Below are 22,041 nucleotides of genomic sequence, written 5' to 3'. Positions count from 1 at the left end.
CGGCCGTCTCCGAACCCACTTCGGAAGGAGTCGGAGACCGCCGAGTGGCCTGAGAGTTGGCTTTGGGTTTGTCTGGCGATGATGATGATAACTAGTTTAACGTGCCCATATACCACTAGGGTTTCGAACACGCCCATCCCGAGTCCGACCTCCGATAAGATCGGTGGCCTGACTCGGGATGTGGGGGGGGGGGGGGGGGGGGTAGTGTTGAAAATGGGCAGAATTTTGAAAATAGCAATTAGTAAAAAGGTTAATAGAATAATTTAAAAAAAAAAAAATAACAATAAAAAAAAATTACAAGCCAAAAATAAAAAGAATTGACTGCTCGGCCGAATATTTATATAATTTGGAGCATTTTAGAAGGACAGTCCAAAAATAAATAAGAGAAAGAAGAGAGGATCGGACTATTTAATAATATTTAAAAGAAAAGTAATTTCGACATAAAATTTTGAACGAAGGTCTAAATGTTTAAAGTCCAATCTATATGTCCACGTGAGTGGCCTCGTTAAGGCCGTTAGGGTGTGGAGGTTGGCCTACGGCGAACTGATGAGCGGAGAACCGGCAAAGGCGGGGATGAAGTGCTTCCATCTCTGGTCGGCGAGGATGGTTATAACACTCCGGTAGTCGTTGCCGAAAAAGGGCCTTGACGATCCTGTGGATGGTGTGGCTATCCATCTCTCTAACTAGGACCGCTTGTCGGTAGACTCCTTCTCGGCGCTGAGTTAGTACCAACCCCGTCTTGCCGGCTGTAGACTTGATGGTGTGTAGCTCGTAAGCGCTTCCATCAGGCAGTTTTTTCAGCTCTGGTTCCACTAGTCCCGCCCATCAGTGATGCCGGATCCGAGGTGTCCCCCTGCACGAACTTTAGGAAGCTGGACCTGATTTTCCCGATCTGAACTTTCCAGACGGCTTCCGAGTCGGAGGGGGACGGCGCCTGTGAAGGTGGAGGTCTTGCCTTGTCAGGCTGGTCGCTCGGCTGAGCGACAGCCTTCCTCTTCGCAACGGCTCCTGCCCGGACCGCCGCCTTCCGAACTGGCAAGACTGGTGACAGTGGCCAGTTACGTGTAGGCGGTGGCGTAGAGGGAGATGGAGGTCCGTCTGCGGGCGTCTCGCACATCGGCGCGTTGAGAGCATCCCTCGGTTTTGACGGCGGGTCCGGATGAGCTGGTCCTTTCGTCTTGGGCTGAGCCGGGGGCGGTGACGCAGAAGGGACCGCCGCTGGCGGTTGAGCCGCCAGTTTTGTTCCCCCCTGAGCCGCTCCTGGCGCACGTTTCTTCTTCCTCCGTCCTCTTCCCTTCCTCTTCTGCGAGTCCGAGTCGCCGTAAACCAAAGTCACGGTTGCCCGTGACCCGGTGTACGCGACGCGAAACTCCAGCAGTGATCCAAAGCCTGCAATCAATCCCCCCAGGTGGGGTGGCAAGTCGAGAGCACAGGCGACAGCGTGCAGCTTGGAAGTCTGGCGTTAGCTGTTGTTGTTGGAACGTTTTAACGTGCGTATATGCCACGAAAGCTTCACGCACGCCTGTCATGGGCTTAGTCTCTGGCCTTTGCCAGTGACTGAGTCTAGGACAAGGGGGGGGGGGATGAGTTTGAGGTGGGCGGAATTTTGAATAAGTATTTAGTAGTGTCCAGCGACTGCGCGGACCGACTAATAGACACCGAAAATGGGCCGTGTTCTGACTGGCTGAATTTTGATTCCTTCGGGTCTAACTACGGAGAATACCTGCACCTAACATCATGTCCGGACTAAGAATTTAAACCCAAAAATAAGTTTGATTGCTTGGCCGAAAAGGTTTTAAGGTGATTTGAGCAATTGAACGGGCGCCAAAGTAAAGTGCGTTGGACTATTTATAAAAAAATAAACATAAGAATTTGGAAGCTCGATCGAAACGTGTTTAAAGTCCAACTAAGCCCAAAAAGGAGGTTACCTGTCCTAGTTAAGGTTGGTGCAGCAGGATCATGGCGAGTTGATGGACTGTTCAGGCCTGAAGTTGGGGAGTCCTTCAGTCAAAAACTTGATGTTGCGGTCGATGGCTCCTGGGTATATGTCTCGTAGGACCATCTTCAAGATGTGGTGGATGGTCCCGTTTGACATCGTTGGCATCAGGAGCCCCTGCCTGTACAGTCCTTCCTGCTGAGCTGTCACGTAGAGTTTATCTGAGTTTAGGGCACCTTGCAGCTGGTACTTCCCTTGTCCGGTTGGAAGTTGGCACCAGTGCTTGTCGTCCCAAGGTCCCTTCAGGTGTTTGGCATCGGTGAAGTCACCGATTACCGCCCCCGTGTACTTGTGTGGCAGGAAGTCGCAGACGAGAATCCATTCCGGATCATCAGACGACAACGGTACGGTGACCGATGACATCTTCCTCTTCTTGAATTCTCGCTGGTCTGCCGCGGTGTCCGTAACAACAACAACTGCCGGAGGTGGTGGTGGGCTCGCCGGTGGGTCATGAGAGACCACGTGGCCCGTTTCCATCTTCGTCGGTTCCTCAACAGAAGGGACCGCCACTGTCAGTGGAGCTGACAGCTTTGGTCCCCCCTGGATGGTTCCTGGCGGTTGTTTCGGCTTGGGTGCCTGGTGCTGCGCAGAATGAACCACCCCCGGTGGTTTAGCCACCGGGTTTGGATCACCCCGCGCCACGCCAAGTCCAGTCCTCCTCTTCGGAACAGGTGGGACCGCCCCTGGCGGTTGAGCCGCCACGTTTGGTCCCCCCTGTGAAACCGTGGGTCGCCTCCTCCTTCTGCTGGGTGTGCGGGTCTTCCGATCACCGCCGTATATCAGCGTGACGGTCGCCGAGTCGCCATTGTGCTCTACGCGATACTTGGACAAAGGCCCAAGCGCACGGAGCACAGCCCCTAGGGTGGGGGGGGGGGGGGGGGGGAGAATAATCTCCACGTTTTCTAGACACAACTTCATCCTTCGAGAGTCAGTGCAGACTGGGACTGGGAACTATTTTATCGTGCCCCTATCCACAGAGGTTCAGGCACGCCCACTACGGATTTAGCCTCTGACTTCGCCAGTGACTAACTCCGGAGCAGGAGGGGGGGGGGGGGGGTAAGTTTGAAGTGGGCGGAATTTGGAAAAAAGCCATTTAGTGAAGTCAACGTGAGCGCGGACCAAATAGCAGACACTTCGCAATCTTGAAGTAACACCGAGTGGGAGCCGTGTTCTGATTGGCTGAATTTCAATTCCTCGGTGAAGCCTGTTTTTACCTAAGTCTACAAAGAGTAACTGCATACCAAAACATGTCTGGACTCTAAATTTTTAACCCAAAATAGTTAAGACTGCTCGGCCGAAAAGTTTTTAAGGTGATTTTGAGCAATTGAACGGGCGCCAAAATAAAATGCGTTAGACTACTTATAAAAAAATAAATATAAAAATTTTGAACTGCTTACAAAACGTTTAAAGTCTAACTAGCCCAAAAAAGAGGTTGGTACTCACGGAGGTAAAGGTTGTTATCTAGGGGGTTCCGATGTAGTCTTAGATGTCAAGGTGCGGGAGGAACTGCCGGTAATCGGAGTCTGCTAGCGACCTGGTGATTGGACATAAAATTTTGAACGCAGATCTAAAAGTTTAAAGTCCGATCGATATGTCCACGCGAGTGGCCTCGTTAAGACCGTTTGGGTGCACAGCTTAAAGGGACGAGATGGGTTGCATCCCGTCAAGAAAACCCCTAGATTGACAGTCGATAGACGTTGAAGGTGTAGTGCTGTGCTGAAATACAGATCTTGAGAAGCCGGATCCGTCTGAACGAGAGAGAGTATCAGACTAGGGTATAGTCCAGTCGTCATGGTTTGGTATAGTGGTGCGGACGGGCCCGACTCCGGAGGATACGAGATGGTATCACTATAAAGCAAGGTAAAGTCTAGAAAAAGAGTAGTAGGGGCCGACCCCGCTTCCTCTTCTTCTTAGAGTGGGGCGGTCAATCTTCCAGTGCTGCTAGGACAGGCTCGGACATGTAGAGACTAAACGCGAACAACCGTGGCGTTCTGCAGAATGGCCGTCATACGATTCACGAAAAAAACCAAGTCGACAGTCAGACGGAGAAATGACGTGGAGGCAAGGAATCTCGCTAAAAAAGAATCCAACCTGGTGGTGCAGGCTGTCGAAACGAGAAGCGTTACAGCGTTCAATCAGTTCCAATGACCGCATATATCCCAGTACAAAACTTCATTTCGCTGACAAAAAAAACGAAATGAAGGACCCCCAAGTCGAGCACACGAAAGCACGTGCAGTGTGCACACGCGAAACAAACACGTCTTACCGCGTGGAGCTCCAGACTGGGAATCTGTTGTTGACGTTATTTGGGGGAATAGAGCTTAAAACCTGGAGATGAATGTTTTGACTGAGTAGGGGGTCTTGAGTATACCCTAGCTGGGAGTAAGAGGGGGTGGGGGTGTGGGTAAGATCCAGGCTCTTGTTAACATCTATGGGCTCCTGGTAGATGGTCTCGAATAAGATCTCTACGCTAAGACTGAAGTTGGGGTCGGGGCGGAGATAGAAGTAGCTTCCTAATTTAAGTAGGGGTGTCTCTGTTTTTGAGTGAATGAAAACTCTTCCATCCGTGAGCCTGGTGAAAAAGAAAAGGGAAGTTTCAAGACTAAAAGAAGCATCTGAAGAGATAGAGTTAATGGATTCCTTCAGAAAAAAATACTCATACCTGGTTGGATTTTTCCCAGCAAAAAAGACTTGTCTAATTCCAGATATGGGGGGGTGGGGGGTGAAGTGGGGGGTTTGACAAAGATTTTGCTTTTTTTTGCGGTTTCATCTCCGGAGTATTTTTCGTATATATCGTCTGCCAAAAGTCTGTAACGATTGGCAGTGCTAATGTTATATTTACCCAACTCTTCATCTGTTGATGCGTGGGTCACCTCCTCCACCACCCTCCTCTTTCTCTGGCCCTCATGATGTGGTGTAGGGGGAAGGATCTTTGTCTACTTCTTCGCTGTCTTAGTTGAAGCTGGTGGTGGTGACTGTGACCCACTGGCGCTTGCTGCGTCAAGAGGAGGTTTGGCGCTTACCTCGCCAATAACAACAGAGTCGGTGGTTGGGTTGGGACAAGTGTTTATTTCAGCGGGGGCAACTTCTGGGAGGTCTTCTTCCAAGTGTATGATTAAGTTATTGGATCCAGAAGAGGAATCGGGTTCCTCATCGCCATTACCAATGTTATTATCAATGTCAGCGGCGACCCCGGCGACGTTGTCCCCCCGGGGGGGTAAGGAATCCGAAAAAGATTCATCGGAAGGAATTTCTTCAATGGTTGACAAGCAGGGTTTAGTTAGTATGTCAGCCATTATATCTCTGACAGGAGTCCGGAATAGGGGGGGGGGGGGGGGGTATGGGGGTATTCGAGCCGTCCGTTAGGGGGGTAGAAGCATCCCAAGGTTGTTTTTTTCCTATTTGGGGAGTACCAAAATCATGGTCCCAAGTAAGTTGTTCATCTGAGAATTTATTGGTGGTTGTGTTGTTATTTAAAACTAAATCTAGTTTATCCGTGGGTAAGTTATTGAGATCATTCGAATCTTTTATCTCGGACGTGTCGAGTACTGATTCCAAAATGGCGGCTGTCATGGCGGCTGTCATGGCGGATAGAGGTCAAGTTGTTGTTTATTGTTATTTAACTTTTTTGGTTTTACAGGATCTTCCAAGTGGAAATTATTTATTTAAATATTATAATAGTACAGTATAACAATTAATACTGTCTTGAATAGTAGCTGGCACTACTATAAAACAATAATTAGGAGTTAATAGACTATTTTACAATTACAATAAGTTACTCAAAATAAACAAAAGGCGGCCATTAGTATATTGGTGCAAGGACGGTCAGAGGACGTAATCGTAAGCAATAAAATGAAAAATCTCAATCCCTGAACGGAGCCTGCAAAGAAAATACAATGGGAAATACAGTGGCTAGTGACTTACTCTTGTCCAATGGTGGTATACTAATATATATCTTATAGAGAGCTCAAAGCTTAAATAAAAATGGATGAATATCTGGAAGGACCTCTCCCGTTGAAGACAAGAATCGACTGACAAGAATCGACTGCAAGAATCGACTGGCTGCTGCTAATGAATAGTTTAACTTTGCAGGTTTCCTATAAAGACTATTGTGGGAATTATCGAATATCTGACATCCAATAGCGATCCTGTGATTAATTAATCAGTGAGGTAATCTGGTAGACACACTTTTACACCTATTTCTCTCAAAGGGTCTAGTTAGATGTCTTAAAATGTTGGGTGTTGTGATGGAAATTTAATACCCAGTGGTCACTCAAGTGATAAGTGCATTAACTGTCGACTCTACTCGAGGTGGCTTCTCCAGGGGCAAGACCAATACACACGCGTACGAGTGGTGCATTGTTTGGCGGCAACCGGATTCTAATTCAAACTGTTTTTGTTATTTTGTGTTGCCCTACAAGAGTAGGGTTTTAAAAAAATAAGTCTATAGACTCATTGAGTTGTCCCTCTCCACGGAAATCTTTAGTAAAAGGCGAAAGATTTATTCTGTGAAGAGAAACCTTTTTTTTTTTTTTTTTTTTTTTTTTTTTTCGGGCATTTCCGGACGATTTGCCGGGTGCCCCATTTATTTTTTCAAAATCCTACTTATTTACAATGAACCAGGTTCTCCTTGAATGTTAAAAATATTGATGTACATAGGAGTATTTGTGCTTGTATTATGATAAATAAATAGGTGGTGCCTACTACTATTTTGCCGAAGTGCTGCAGCAGAGCGTCGAGGTACCCGTTTGGTACTGTGAGGGGCAGACCCCGCACCCTCACCCACGTACCCCCGGGGAACCGTGGGATGATCTCACACGACCTACCTCTTACGCCTATACCATGCAGCTCCAACCTATCCCTAATCTCCTTGGAGTCTATGTGGAGCTCCCACGTGTTCTTGCCCTTTGGCACAGCGGCTAGCAGGTGGGTGTTCATCGGCCCCAGGGCTCTACAGATCTCCTCGCCGGTTAGGGGTGGGGTGAATCCAGGGGCGTGAAGGAAGAGGGGGTGGTCGTATCCGTATTCACCCTCCGTCGGCTCGGTGGCAGTGGTTGCGGCAGTGGTTGTGGGCTCAGCTGAACTCTCTGCAAGCATCTTGGTTGGAACGGGAAAAAAACTAAACTAAATACAAAACTATTTTGAAAAAATTAAATAAGATTTGGAAAGTATTCCAGCTCACTTCTATGCCTAACAAAAGGCCGAGAGATAGCACACTGTCTCACTGTGAAGAGAAACCAGAGTTAATCTGCAAAATCCGCCTTTGGAAATCTTATAGAATGTGTGTTGTCAACAAAGGTGGTGTTTCTCAGACTTCGCTATCCCGTCGCATTTTGTCCACCCACAGAAAACATTGACAAGATGGACGGGTCCCTACGTGGTTCCGTTTGCGCCACTTTGTGATGGTCTGCTTTCTGACTTCTTCGCATGTGGCAGTCCGTCCAGTACGTGTATATATCAAACACTTTGAAATTAAAGCGTTCGACCAACAGAAGGCCCACGTCACTGAAACGTCATATCATTGTTTACGGTTGCGTTCCCTCATCTCGGCTGGCATCAGAAGTTGTTTTGGGAGGGGACCCTTCCCCGTCCGTAGAGAGTTCGCCCGAGGTATCTCGGTCCTCTGATCGAGCCTCTGACTTCGCCAGTGACTAACTCCGGAGCAGGGGGGGGGGGGGGGGGGGTGTAAGTTTGAGGTGGGCGGAATTTGGAAAAAAGCCATTTAGTAAGCGCGGACCAAATAGCAGACACTTCGCAGACTTGAAGTAACACCGAGTGGGAGCCGTGTTCTGATTGGCTGAATTTCGATTCCTCGGTGAAGCCTGTTTTTTTTTACCTAAGTCTACAAAGAGTAACTGCATACCAAAACATGTCTGGACCAAAATAGTTAAGACTGCTCGGCCGAAAAGTTTTTAAGGTGATTTTGAGCAATTGAACGGGCGCTGCTGCTAATGAATAGTTTAACATTGCAGGTTTCCTATAAAGACTATTGTGGGAATTATCGAATATCTGACATCCAATAGCGATCCTGTGATTAATTAATCAGTGAGGTAATCTGGTAGACACACTTTTACACCTATTTCTCTCAAAGGGTCTAGTTAGATGTCTTAAAATGTTGGGTGTTGTGATGGAAATTTAATACCCAGTGGTCACTCAAGTGATAAGTGCATTAACTGTCGACTCTACTCGAGGTGGCTTCTCCAGGGGCAAGACCAACACACACGCGTACGAGTGGTGCATTGTTTGGCGGCAACCGGATTCTAATTCAAACTGTTTTGTTATTTTGTGTTGCCCTACAAGAGTAGGGTTTTAAAAAAATAAGTCTATAGACTCATTGAGTTGTCCCTCTCCACGGAAATCTTTAGTAAAAGGCGAACGATTTATTCTGTGAAGAGAAACCTTTTTTTTTTTTTTCCCCTCGTTTCGGGCATTTCCGGACGATTTACCGGGTGCCCCATTTATTTTTTCAAAATCCTACTTATTTACAATGAACCAGGTTCTCCTTGAATGTTAAAAATATTTATGTACATAGGAGTATTTGTGCTTGTATTATGATAAATAAATTGTTTAGTGCATGCTTGTGTTCTTGTTTTCTTTTACTTTCTTTAGTGTGTGTTATTTAAAAAGAGTAGATATTTACAAGAAATTAACCTGGTTTGCAGGCCTGGCCCCCAAACCTACAAGCCGGGGGGTCCAGGCCTAGTTTTTCTACATTTTGTGCATATTTAGCCATTAATTTTCATAACTGATATGTAATGTCGAAGGCTTCATTGCACGAGGCAATGACCCCTTCGAAGCACCAGTGTTTTAAGAATTTTTCTCTTCTATTGGGCCGTTCTAATGCGGCAAAGTATTCTGTTTCAACCCTTGAATAAACTAAATATTTGAAAAGTGCCATTTCATTACATGGCTTATCATCCTCTAATAATTTACGTGTTGTCCAAATTACCCTTATAGCTTTAATCCAGACAAAAATTCCCAATTGCGACGCATAATTACCAGGTTTATGTTTGATTCCAAAAATCATTGCGTATGGATTTAGTTTGAATTTCTTACCAAGAAGTTTTTTGAAAATGGGTTCAATTTGTTTAATAAATAGTCTTGTTTTGTTGCAGTGGAAAAAGGCGTGCAAGACTGAGTCCACTCCGTCGCACACAAGGCACTTCGGAGTGGACTCAATCTTCCAGTCATAGAGGTGTTTTCTAACTGCAATTACATTTCTAATCATTTTATAAATTAAATCAAAGTCGTAATTTTCAATTAATCCAGAATTTAGTGTTTGCCGAACATTTTTCCAGTTTATGTTTTCATTGAAAATGGTTAACCATTTGGTTTTAAATGATGCGTCTTTGTGAGTTCTTAATAGCATAACTGTATATATGTCCCTAGTTGTCGTGACTGTCACGTCTTTTTTCGTATCACCTACGTTGGTGCGAAAGATGGCGTCTAAGTCACCATCAAAGGGGTCTTCGTTTTTTAATGTCCACAGTAAAGGTCGCGGAAAGTTGTCCTGTAGGTCTTTTATTTGGCGATGAAATGCCGCGATGGTCGAACAACCAGCGAAGTCCATAAAGTCGTCCGTAGCAAAGTCCCATATGTCTTTGACTAAATTTAGTCTTTCACTACGTATACTTTTGTATTGTTTGTTACTTATCGTTGTGTTGTCATGTAACGGTTCGTACAGAATTTGTTGGTAGCTTTCTGTGTCACGTGTTATGTCAAGGTCTTCCCAAATTAATAATGTATCTTTGTAAATATTCGGCATTGATTTGAAATTTGCATTATTGTTAACAATTTTACATTTTAAAACGTGTCTATCAATATTTAAATTTTTATACTGGCCTAAAAAATAGTCTGCTAGAGATTTCCAATTACCTTCACCTTCTAAACTCAAAAGTCTACTGACAAATTTAATTCTTTGTGCTTTAATTTTCAACCGAATATTTACAACTCCCAACCCACCTAACTCCTTAGGTAGTTGAATTTGCTCTTTTGATATAAAATGTTTTCTGTGGCTCCAGATGAAGTCAAAAATTATTTTATCAATTTCTTTAGCATATTTTTCCGAAAGTTCCAAAACGTTTGATAAATACCACAGGCCACTGGTGGCGAGTGAATTTACAGCAACTACTTTACCATGTAGTGTTAATGTTCTGTTGCTCCATATATTTAAGATTGTTTTAATTTTTTAAATTTTTGGTATCCAGTTATCTGCCGAAACGTCTATATTTCCAAAATAAAAACCTAGTATTTTAATTTTTTCATTATTCCATCTTATATCAAGAGGAGTGTCTTTCTCATACCTAAGTTTCCCCATTAGGAAACCGTTGGTTTTCTGAAGATTAACCTTAGCTCCGGATGCACGTTCATAGATTTCTAAGGTTTTGAATAGTTGTTTAACTGAGTCAAAGTCTGATAAAGTTGCGTTACCGTCATCCGAATAGCCAACCCACTTACTGACGAAGCCATCTGGTAAAATTATCCCATTAATTTTTGAATCTTCCCGAACAGCTTCGGCCAAGGTTTCTGCTACTAGAATATAAAGAACAGTGCTGATCGGGCATCCCTGTCTAATGCCCCGTGAAAGATTAAAGTAGTTTGATACATACCCATTTACCTTAACAGCTGATTGAATATCTGTATAGCATGTTTTAATCATATTAATAAAATTTGGCCCAAAGTTAAATTTTTGTAGAACTTTAAACAGAAAGTCCCATTCTACTCTATCATAAGCTTTTGTTTGATCTAAGGAAAGTATTAACCCCGGTAGATCATTGCGATTAACATATTCTATTAAGTCTCTTATCAATGATGCTCCGTCATGAATTGATCTGCCTTTGACTGAACATTTCTGGTTTGGGTGAATAATTTTTGGTAAAAATTCTCTAATTCTACTAGCCAAAACTTTAGTGATAATTTTGTAGTCACAATTTAATAAAGAAATGGGTCGCCAGTTTTTGAGAAGTTGTTTTTCGTTACCTTTCCAAATTAGTACAATTACACCACGGCGCATGGCAAAAGTTAATTTTTCCTTATTAAAGGCATCGTTAATTACTTCTACCAGATCACTACCAATTAAGCCGAAAAAATTCCGGTAGAATTCAGCAGTCAAGCCATCACAGCCTGGTGATTTATCATTGTCAAAAGATTTAATAGCCGATGAGACTTCGTCAAGAGTTATTTCCCCTTCACATGCGTCTCTGTCTTCATCATTTAACGTCTTTGTCATTTTATTTAATAAATAATTTTGTGCCGAAACGTCCGTCTTTTCAGATGTGTATAAACTTTTGTAGAAATTGGTGGTTTCATTTAAAATTTCTTGTTGTGTGTCAATTAAATTCCCGTCTTCAGTTATTAAAGAATTTATAAATTTCTTATTAGCTTTTTGTTTCTCAAGATTAACAAAATAAGCCTGCATCTTTCACCTTGTTCAATTTCATCTACCTTGGCCCTAATTCTAGCCCTTGTAGTTGTGATTGTTCATAATTTTTAATTTTATTTTGTACATTTATTAATTCTGAATAGTCGTCTAAGTGTCCAAGTTCGTCTAATTGTGTTAGGAATGTTTCGTATTGTTTTAAGTTGTATATGTAAGTCCTTTCAGTCCTGCGTTTTTGTTTACAATAGTCCGTGGTCAGTGTTTTGATTTTTGTTTTACCCATATCCCACCAAAACAAAAGGTCATTATAATTTCCCTTTTCCGATTGCCACGTATGCCAAAAGTCATTAATTAAATTTACGTAATTTTTGTCTTTCAAAACACTATTGTTAAATGCCCACAGTCCGGGTCCTTTGTTATTTTTGTCAAAGGTGAAGTCTGCCCATACAAGCAGAGGAGGAAGAAGAAGGAGAAAGAGAAAGTGAAGGAGAGGAAAGCAGGAGAGACAGAAGGAGGAAAGAAAAGAAAGAAAAGAAGGAGAAAAAGAGGGATTTGTCATCCTCTGCGGAGGACGTGACACCGGAGAAAGCGTGCCACACGCTCCCTCCCCCAGCCCCTTCCAGGAACAAGGGCCAGAAGTCCGCGAAGACCTAGGTCTAGCGGTCTCCACCCCACCCCCTCTTTCCCTACCGACTCGGGACTGCCCACGGACTGCGATTCACGAACACCCCCCCCAAACCTAGCTTACGTTGACGACATGGACATGCCCCCGGACCACCCCTTTTGTGTTTTCGCTATGCGACCAGAGATAATAATAAGTGTTTTCAATCTGTGTGTTGTCAATGGTTTCAGTGTTCTTCGTTGTGTTTCTGTGATGATTCGTGTTTTGTGTTGTCTGTGCTTGTGTGTTTTCATCGTTGGAGTCATACTGTGTTTCACTGTGTATTCGTGTGTAAATGTGTTGTTTCTATGTGTGACCAACCTAAACGTGCGCGAACCTATGTTGTGTGTTTTATATATTGTGTGTCTTCATGTGTTTTTTGTGTTACATCACGGACACGACCCCGGCCACCACCCCACCCTGCGGTCTGTAAGGCCAGGGCGAACGTTTGACTTGGTGTCCCCCGGGGTCCCCGAGACAGGACCCGCTGCGAAATGTATTGTGTATATGTATGCCCATGTTTTCTTATTGTTATATTTGTTTCATGTGTTGTCAAACTCTTGTCATAACCATTACTATTATTATTACCACTACTATCATTATATGCTTAAAAGCTGGCAGTTATCAGCACCCACTTGAAAATTGGCACACTAAACGTGAACGGCTTTGTGAATAATGACACAAAGCGAGCCCTTATTCTAGATTTATTAAATACCGAAAAAGTTGACATAATCTGTTTACAGGAAACTCATTTCAATGATAAAGATAATATTAAAAACCTATTAAAAGAATTTAAGGGGAAAATTTATATCAATTCATGCAATGTTGGCCGAAAATGGGGGGTAGCTATTTTATTCAGAAAAGGTTTAGAAATAAATGTAATTAATTCTCTTAAAGACGCAGAAGGGCGAGTTCTAAGTTTACTTTGCCAATTTAAAAGCCAGATACTTAACATAGTTAATCTGTATTGTCCAGTGAACCCATGCCAAAGGGCTGAGTTCATTGCAAGCCGTGTAAATTACTTTATTACGACATATGACCAACGTACCGTGACTAGCCGCATTCTTTGTGGCGATTTTAATTGTGTGGACAATGTAACGCTTGACCGGACAGGCTCTAAGAAGCAGGAGCTTAGGGGCACTATAGGGGTTAAAGAATTAAATAACATTATAAACGAACATGCACTAACAGACGCATACAGATACTTATACCCAAACAGAACCTCTTACACATACCACAGTACAGCTTATAAAACATACTCTCGCATCGACCGAATCCTAATCTCAGGGCAGTTTATTGCTGGCCTGAAAGAAGCTGGTGTAACTCAGTGCGTATATACTGATCACAAGCTTGTTTGGGCTGACTTCACCTTTGACAAAAACAACAACGGACCTGGACTATGGGCCTTTAACAATAGCACTCTAAAAGACAAAAACTACGCTAATTTAATAAATGATTTTTGGCAGACTTGGAAAACAAAAAAAGGGGATTATGAGGATCTTTTGTTATGGTGGGATTTGGGTAAAGTAAAAATAAAAACTCTGACCAAAGACTATTGTAAACGAAAACGCAGGACTGAAAGGACGTACATATATAATTTAAAACAAGACGAAATTTTCTTAACACAACTAGACGAGTTAGGACACTTGGACGATTATTCTGAATTATTAAATGTACAAAATAAAATTAAAAGCTACGAACAAATACAATTACAGGGTGCTAGAATTAGGGCCAAGGTCGACGAAATAGAACAAGGTGAAAGATGCACGGCGTACTTTGTAAACCTTGAAAAACAAAAAGCCAATAACAAATACATGGACTCCTTAATAACTGAAGACGGTAATTTAATTAACACACAACAAGAAATTTTAGAAGAAACTACTAAATTTTACAAAACTTTATATACTTCAGAAAAGACAGACGCTTCGGCACAAAATTATTTATTAAACAAAATGACAAAGACTTTAAACGATGAAGACAGAGATGCATGCGAAGGGGAAATAACTCTTAACGAAGTCTCATTAGCTATTAAATATTTTGCCAATGATAAATCGACTGGCTGTGATGGATTGTCTGCAGAATTCTCCCGGAATTTGTTCGGCCTCATTGGTAGTGACCTGGTAGAAGTAATTAATGATGCCTTTAGTAAAGAAAAAATAACTTTCACCATGAGGTGCGGTGTAATCGTTCTAATTTGGAAAGGTAATGAAAAACAACTTCTAAAAAATTGGCGCCCGATTTCGTTACTAAATTGCGACTACAAAATTATCACAAAAGTTTTGGCCAGCAGAATTCGAGATTTCTTACCAAAAATTATTCACCCAAATCAAAAATGTTCAGTAAAAGGCAGATCAATACATGACGGTGCGTCATTAATAAGGGACTTAATAGAATACGTTAATCGTGAAAATTTACCGGGGTTAATTCTTTCTCTAGATCAAACTAAAGCTTATAATAGAGTAGAGTGGGATTTTTTATTTAAAGTGCTCAAAAAATTTAACTTTGGACCAAATTTCATAAAAATTATTAAGGCTTGTTACACAGATATTTCATCTGCGGTAAAAGTCAATGGACATATTTCAAACTATTTTAACTTATCTCGGGGTATTAGACAGGGATGCCCGATCAGCACAGTTTTATATATCTTAGTAGCAGAAACTTTGGCGGAAGCTGTTCGGGAAGATACAAAAATTAATGGAATAAATCTACCTGATGGCTTCGTTAGCAAGTGGGTGGGCTACTCAGACGACGGCAACGCGACCTTATCAGACCTAGACTCAGTTAAACGATTGTTTAAAGTTTTAAATATATACGAAAGTGCTTCTGGAGCCAAAGTCAACCTTCAGAAAACCACTGGTTTCCTAATGGGGAGACTTAGGTACGAGAAAGATACGCCTATTGATATAAGATGGACAAACGAAAAAAATCAAAATTTTAGGGTTTTATTTTGGTAACGTAGATGTTTCAGCCGATAATTGGGAACCAAAAATTCAAAAAATCAAAACTATTTTAAACATTTGGAGTAATCGTAAATTAACCTTACATGGTAAAGTAGTAGCAGTAAATTCGCTTGCCACTAGCGGCATTTGGTACTTATCTAACGTTTTGGAATTACCGGAAAAATATGCTAAACAAATCGATAAAATTATTTTTGATTTTATTTGGAGTTACAAAAAACATTTTATATCAAAAGAGCAACTTCAACTACCTAAGGAGTTAGGCGGGTTGGGTGTCGTAAATATTCGACTAAAAATTAAAGCACAAAGAATTAAATTTGTTAGTAGATTTTTAAGCTTAGAGGGCGATGGCCACTGGAAATCTTTAGCGGATCACTTTTTAGGCCAATACAAAAACTTAAATATTGAAAGACATGTTCTAAAATGTAAAATTATAAATAAAAAAGCTAATTTCATCTCAATGCCGAATATCTACAGGGAAATACTCTTAACATGGAAGGACCTTGACATTACTAGAGACACTAACAGCTACCAACAGATAATTTATGAACCGTTACACGAAAACCCCTTTATATCCAACAAAACATACACAAGTATATGTAGAGAAAGACTAAATTTAGTCAAAGACATTTGGGACTCGGGGACGAACGACTTTTTGGACTTCGCCGGTTTTTCAACTAGCGCGGTATTTTATCGCCAATTAAAAGACCTACAGGACAACTTTTCGCGGACATTACTATGGACGCTACAAAATGAAGACCCCTTTGATGGTGACTTAGACGCCATCTTTCGTATCAACGCAGGTGACACGAAAAAAGACGTGACAGACGCGAAAACTAAAGACATATACGCAGTCTTGTTATTAAGAACTTACAAAGATGCATCATTTAAGACCAGGTGGAATATAGCCTTTAATGAAACCATAAACTGGCAAAACATTTGGAAAACATTAAATTCAGGTTTCATTGAAAATCCCGACTATGATTTAATTTATAAAATGATTAGAAACGTAATTGCAGTTAGAAAACATCTATATGACTGGAAGATTGCGACCACTCTGGAGTGCAACGGAGTGGACTCAGTCTTGCATGCCTTTTTTCACTGCAACAAAACACAACTATTTATAAAGCAAATTGAACCGATCTTTAAAAAACCTTTTGGTAACAATTTCCGTCTGAATCCGTATGCCATGATTTTCGGCATAAAACATAAGCCTGGAGATTATGCATCGCAATTGGGAATTTTTCTCTGGAGTAAAGCGATAAGGGTAATATGGACAACCAGAAAATTACTAGAGGGAGATAAGCCATGTAATGAAATGGCTCTTTTCAAACATTTAATATATACAAGGGTCGAAGAAGTAGAATATTTCGCCGCCTTAGAGTGGCCAAACAGAAAAGAAAAATTCCTAAATCACTGGTGCTTCAAGGGGGTCATCGCATCGTGCAATGACGCCCTTGACATTACATATAAACTATGATAAAGATTGGTAAATTGCACAAACTGTAGAACAAAATAGACCTGGACCCCCCGGCTTGTAGCTTTGGAGGCCAGGTCCGTCAACCAGGTTAAGATATTATAAATACACACCACCTAAGTCCCACACACTAATAATATAAAGAAAACAAAAACACAAACATGCACTAACTAAAATGTATATTATTTTGAAACAAGCACTTACACTCATATGTAGATTTTTATTGGCCACATTCAAGGAGAACCTGGTTTATTGTAAATAAGGAGGCTTTATGAAATAAATGGGGCACCCGGCATGTTCGGGACCTGCCTGAAATATTAAAAAAAAAAGCAAAAAAAAAAGCTTGTGGTCAGTGTAGAAACACTGAGACACACCAGCTTCTTTCAGGTCAGAAATAAACTGCCCTGAGATTAAAATACGATCGATGCGTGAATATGTTTTGTATGCTTTGCTGTGGTATGTGTAAGAGGCCTTATCTGGGTATAAATATCTGTAAGCGTCATGTAGTGCGTGTTCGTTTATAATTGTGTTGAGTTCTTTTACCCCTACAGTGCCCCTGAGCTCCTGCTTCTTGGAGCCTGTCCGGTCGAGCGTAGCGTTGTCCGCACAATTAAAGTCGCCGCAGAGAATGCGGTTGGTCACGGTTCGTTGGTCGTTCGTCGTAAAGAAGTAATCTACACAGCTTGCAATGAACTCAGCCCTTTGGCATGGGTTCACTGGACAATACAGATTAACTATGTTAAATACCTGGCTCTTAAGTTGGCACAGTAAACTTATAATTCTACCTTCTGTATCTTTAAGAGTATTAATCACTTTAATTTCTAGCCCTTCTCTAAATAAAATAGCTACTCCCCATTTTCGACCTATGTTACATGAATTTACAAAATATTTCCACTTAAAATCTTTAAATAGATTTTTAATGTTATCTTGATTGTTAAAATGTGTTTCTTGTAAGCAGATAATATCTACTTTTTCTTTACTTAACTGATTGAAAATGAGAGACCACTTTGTGTCGCTAGACACAAAGCCGTTTACATTTAGTGTGCCAACTTTCACGGTGGTTTTGAGTGCAGCCGACTAATCAACATATAACAATAATAATCAAGAACATATACATTGCACACAAAATGAAACATATATACAGTACATTTACATACACATACACATACACATACAGTTCCTGTCTTGGAGGCCCCAGTAAGCCACAAGTCAGATAGGAACCCTGACCTTACAGGCGACAAGAGGTGGGGGTGGCCGGGGTCGTCTCCATGGTTACACGCACATGGACGGAAGGTGCTGATTACGCAGCACATTGAGACACAGACAGTTAACAGGTTAACACATAAAACAAACACATGTTCACATGGAAACACAGAACACATCACAATTTCACAGAACATCACGAAAACACAGATCCTTCCACAATGAATGACGAAAACATAAACAAACACACTGATGAGAAACACAAAGACAAAAACACACACTTATATCTGGTCGCTGAGCGAAGGGAAAATCCAGGGGCGGGTCCAAATTGTTAACCGTAAAAACTAGGTTGGGGGGGGGGGGGGTGGTCAGTCTCATTGTCCATGTACAGTCCGTGTCAGTCAGGGGTGAGATTTACGTGAGAGGTACACAAAGGCTAGCTTTTGTGTGCCTTCTGTCCCTTGGTCCGAGAGGGGACCTGCTGGGGAAGCTCGTGAGTCGCTTTCTCTTTCTCTGGAGACGCGTCTTCCGATGTTGAGAGTTCTCTTTTCTTTTCTTTTTCCTTCTCTCTTCTTTCTTTCTTCCTCTCTTTCTTTGTCTTTGCTCTGTTCTCTGTCTGTTCTTCGTCACCCGTCACTTCGTATTCTGTATGCTCGGGGGGAGGGGTTGGGTCGGTGTCTATCACCAAGCTCTCGCCGGGGTCCTCTACGACGGTGGTGGCTGGGGGTGGGGTGGGGTTGTTGTCACCTACAATGTCTACTTCCGTGCCTCCCACTACGTCTGAGAACGATGCCTGTTGTTTCGGGCAGTCCCACTGCTGGTGGCCTTCTTTACCGCACCCGAAACACAGTTCGGGCTGGTTGCGATATCTGACGCTTATCCAGATATTGTAGGCAGTTTTTAAACGTCCTGGTATGGGGTCCTTGATATCCACTTTGAGTGTCCTTTCTCCCGTTCTAACCTGGGTGTTACGCCAGGTTGAGTGGGTGGTGCCTACTACTATTTTGCCGAAGTGCTGCAGCAGAGCGTCGAGGTACCCGTTTGGTACTGTGAGGGGCAGACCCCGCACCCTCACCCACGTACCCCCGGGGAACCGTGGGATGACCTCGAACGACCTACCTCTTACGCCTATACCATGCAGCTCCAACCTATCCCTAATCTCCTTGGAGTCTATGTGGAGCTCCCACGTGTTCTTGCCCTTTGGCACAGCGGCTAGCAGGTGGGTGTTGATCGGCCCCAGGGCTCTACAAATCTCCTCGCCGGTTACGGGTGGGGTGAAACCAGGGGCGTGAAGAAAGAGGGGGTGGTCGTATCCGTACTCACCCTCCGTCGGCTCGGTGGCAGTGGTTGCGGTTGTGGGCTCAGCTGAACTCTCTGCAAGCATCTTGGTTGGAACGGGAAAAAAACTAAACTAAATACAAAACTATTTTGAAAAAATTAAATAAGATTTGGAAAGTATTCCAGCTCACGTCTATGCCTAACAAAAGGCCGAGAGATAGCACACTGTCTCACTGTGAAGAGAAACCTTTTTTTTTTTTTTTTTTCCGTTTCGGGCATTTCCGGACGATTTGCCGGGTGCCCCATTTATTTTTTCAAAATCCTACTTATTTACAATGAACCAGGTTCTCCTTGAATGTTAAAAATATTTATGTACATAGGAGTATTTGTGCTTGTATTATGATAAATAAATTGTTTAGTGCATGCTTGTGTTCTTGTTTTCTTTTACTTTCTTTAGTGTGTGTTATTTAAAAAGAGTAGATATTTACAACAAATTAACCTGGTTTGCAGGCCTGGCCCCCAAAGCTACAAGCCGGGGGGTCCAGGCCTAGTTTTTCTACATTTTGTGCATATTTAGCCATTAATTTTCATAATTGATATGTAATGTCGAACGCGTCATTGCACGAGGCAATGACCCCTTCGAAACACCAGTGTTTTAAGAATTTTTCTCTTCTATTGGGCCGTTCTAATGCGGCAAAGTATTCTGTTTCAACCCTTGAATAAACTAAATATTTGAAAAGTGCCATTTCATTACATGGCTTATCATCCTCTAATAATTTACGTGTTGTCCAAATTACCCTTATAGCTTTACTCCAGAGAAAAATTCCCAATTGCGACGCATAATTACCAGGTTTATGTTTGATTCCAAAAATCATTGCGTATGGATTTAGTTTGAATTTCTTACCAAGAAGTTTTTTGAAAATGGGTTCAATTTGTTTAATAAATAGTCTTGTTTTGTTGCAGTGAAAAAAGGCGTGCAAGACTGAGTCCACTCCGTCGCACACAAGGCACTTCGGAGTGGACTCAATCTTCCAGTCATAGAGGTGTTTTCTAACTGCAATTACATTTCTAATCATTTTATAAATTAAATCAAAGTCGTAATTTTCAATTAATCCAGAATTTAGTGTTTGCCAAACATTTTTCCAGTTTATGTTTTCATTGAAAATGGTTAACCATTTGGTTTTAAATGATGCGTCTTTGTGAGTTCTTAATAGCATAACTGTATATATGTCCCTAGTTGTCGTGACTGTCACGTCTTTTTTCGTATCACCTACGTTGGTGCGAAAGATGGCGTCTAAGTCACCATCAATGTTTTTTTTTTTTTTTTTTTCAGTTTCAGGCAGCACCGGACATGCCGGGTACCCCATTTATTATTCAAATTCCTACCTATTTACAATTAACCAGGTTCTCATTGAGTATTAAAATAAGGATGTACATAAATATATTTGTGCTTGTGTTATAATAAATACAGTTTATTTAGTGCGTGCTTGTGTTTTTTGTATCTTTTACTATAATTAGTGTGTATTGCTTTAATAATTATTTACAAGAAATTAACCTGGTTTGCGAACCTGGCCCCCAAAGCTACAAGCCGGTGGGTCCAAGTCTGTTTTTCTACATTTTTGTGCAATTAGTCATTATTTCTCATAGTTTATAAGTAATGTCGAAGGCGTCATTGCACGAGGCAATGACCTCTTCGATACACCAGTGTTTAAGGAATTTTTCTTTTCTGTCTGGCCGCTCTAAAGCGGCAAAATATTCTGTTTCCACCCTTGAGTAAACCAAATGTTTAAAAAGTGCCATTTCATTACATGGCTTATTTCCCTCTAATAGTTTTCTAGTTGTCCATATTACCCTTATTGCTTTGCTCCAGAGAAAAATTCCTAGCTGCGATGCATAATTACCAAGTTTGTATTTAATGCCAAAGATCATGGCATATGGGTTTAAACGGAATTTATTGCCTAAGAGTTTTTTAAAGATAGGTTCAATTTGTTTAATAAAGAGTTTGTTTTTTTTGCAGTGAAAAAAGGCATGCAAGACTGAGTCCACTCCGTCGCACATAAGGCACTCCGGGGTGGGCTCGATCTTCCAGTCATATAGATGTTTTCTAACTGCAATTACATTTCTAATCATTTTATAAATTAAGTCAAAATCGGGATTTTCAATAAAGCCGGAGTTTAAGGTTTTCCAAATATTTTGCCAGTTTATGGTTTCATTAAAGGCTGTTTCCCACCTGGTTTTAAATGATGCATCTTTGTAAGTTCTTAATAGCAAGACTGCGTATATGTCCTTCGTTTTCGCGACTGTCACGTCCTTTTTCGTATCACCAACGTTGATACAAAAGATGGCGTCTAAGTCACCATCAAAGGGGTCTTCATTTCGTAGTGTCCATAATAAGGTCGGCGGTATGTTGTCTTGTAGGTCTTTTAATTGGCGGTAAAATGCCGCGCTAGTTGAGCAACCAGCGAAGTCCAAAAAGTCGTTCGTTCCCATGTCCCAGATGTCTTTGACTAAATTTAGTCTTTCTCTAAGTATAACATTGTGCTGTTTGTGTGATATGGTCGGATTGTCGTGAAGCGGTTCATAGATTATTTGTTGGTAACTGTTAGTGTATTGTGTCGTCTGTGTGATAACAAATGTCTTCAAGCTTTCTCAAGTGTTTTCGTGTGGAGATGTGCCTCTGTTTTCCTATGTGTGTGTTTCTGTGTGTTTCCAAGGATCTGTGTTTTCTAAAATCGTTTTCCGTGTATATAAAACCATGTTTTGTGCTTGTATCCTATTTATGTATGTTTTATGCACGTCATACAGGTGTGGGAACTTCATAATTAATGTCGACCACCCCCACCCCCCTGTGACTAAACCGGCTAACAAGCCTTATTTGTTCGTTCTTGTTTGCATTTTCGTGTGTCTTGTGGTGAAAACAACTCACTCGTTGCGTGTTCAAGTGTTTTCGTTTTTCCATGTGTGTGGTTATGTTCTAATCCAAGTGTGTTCTAAAAGTGTTTTCCTTGTATATAAAACCATGTTTTGTGTTTGTACCCTATTATGTATGTCTTATGTACGCTATACAGATGTGGGAACTTCATAACGAAT

At 41.8% G+C, this 22,041-nt stretch overlaps 1 protein-coding gene and 2 non-coding genes across 3 annotated transcripts in view; all 3 read right to left on the bottom strand.

Moving 5' to 3' along the window:
* Positions 1-22,041, bottom strand: part of LOC121378200 (solute carrier family 15 member 4-like) — a 136,728-nt gene that overhangs the window by 83,996 nt on the left and 30,691 nt on the right. The window lies entirely within an intron of this gene.
* Positions 6,408-6,524, bottom strand: LOC121380275. Its single transcript, XR_005958910.1, has one exon. It is a non-coding gene; the product is annotated as a U5 spliceosomal RNA (small nuclear RNA).
* Positions 8,287-8,403, bottom strand: LOC121380276. Its single transcript, XR_005958911.1, has one exon. It is a non-coding gene; the product is annotated as a U5 spliceosomal RNA (small nuclear RNA).

The sequence above is a fragment of the Gigantopelta aegis genome, chromosome 8, assembly GCF_016097555.1.
Source record: "Gigantopelta aegis isolate Gae_Host chromosome 8, Gae_host_genome, whole genome shotgun sequence".
NCBI lineage: Eukaryota > Metazoa > Mollusca > Gastropoda > Neomphalida > Peltospiridae > Gigantopelta > Gigantopelta aegis.
Note: the sequence above shows the minus strand (reverse complement) of the source record. Positions and strands in the feature narration are given on the sequence as shown.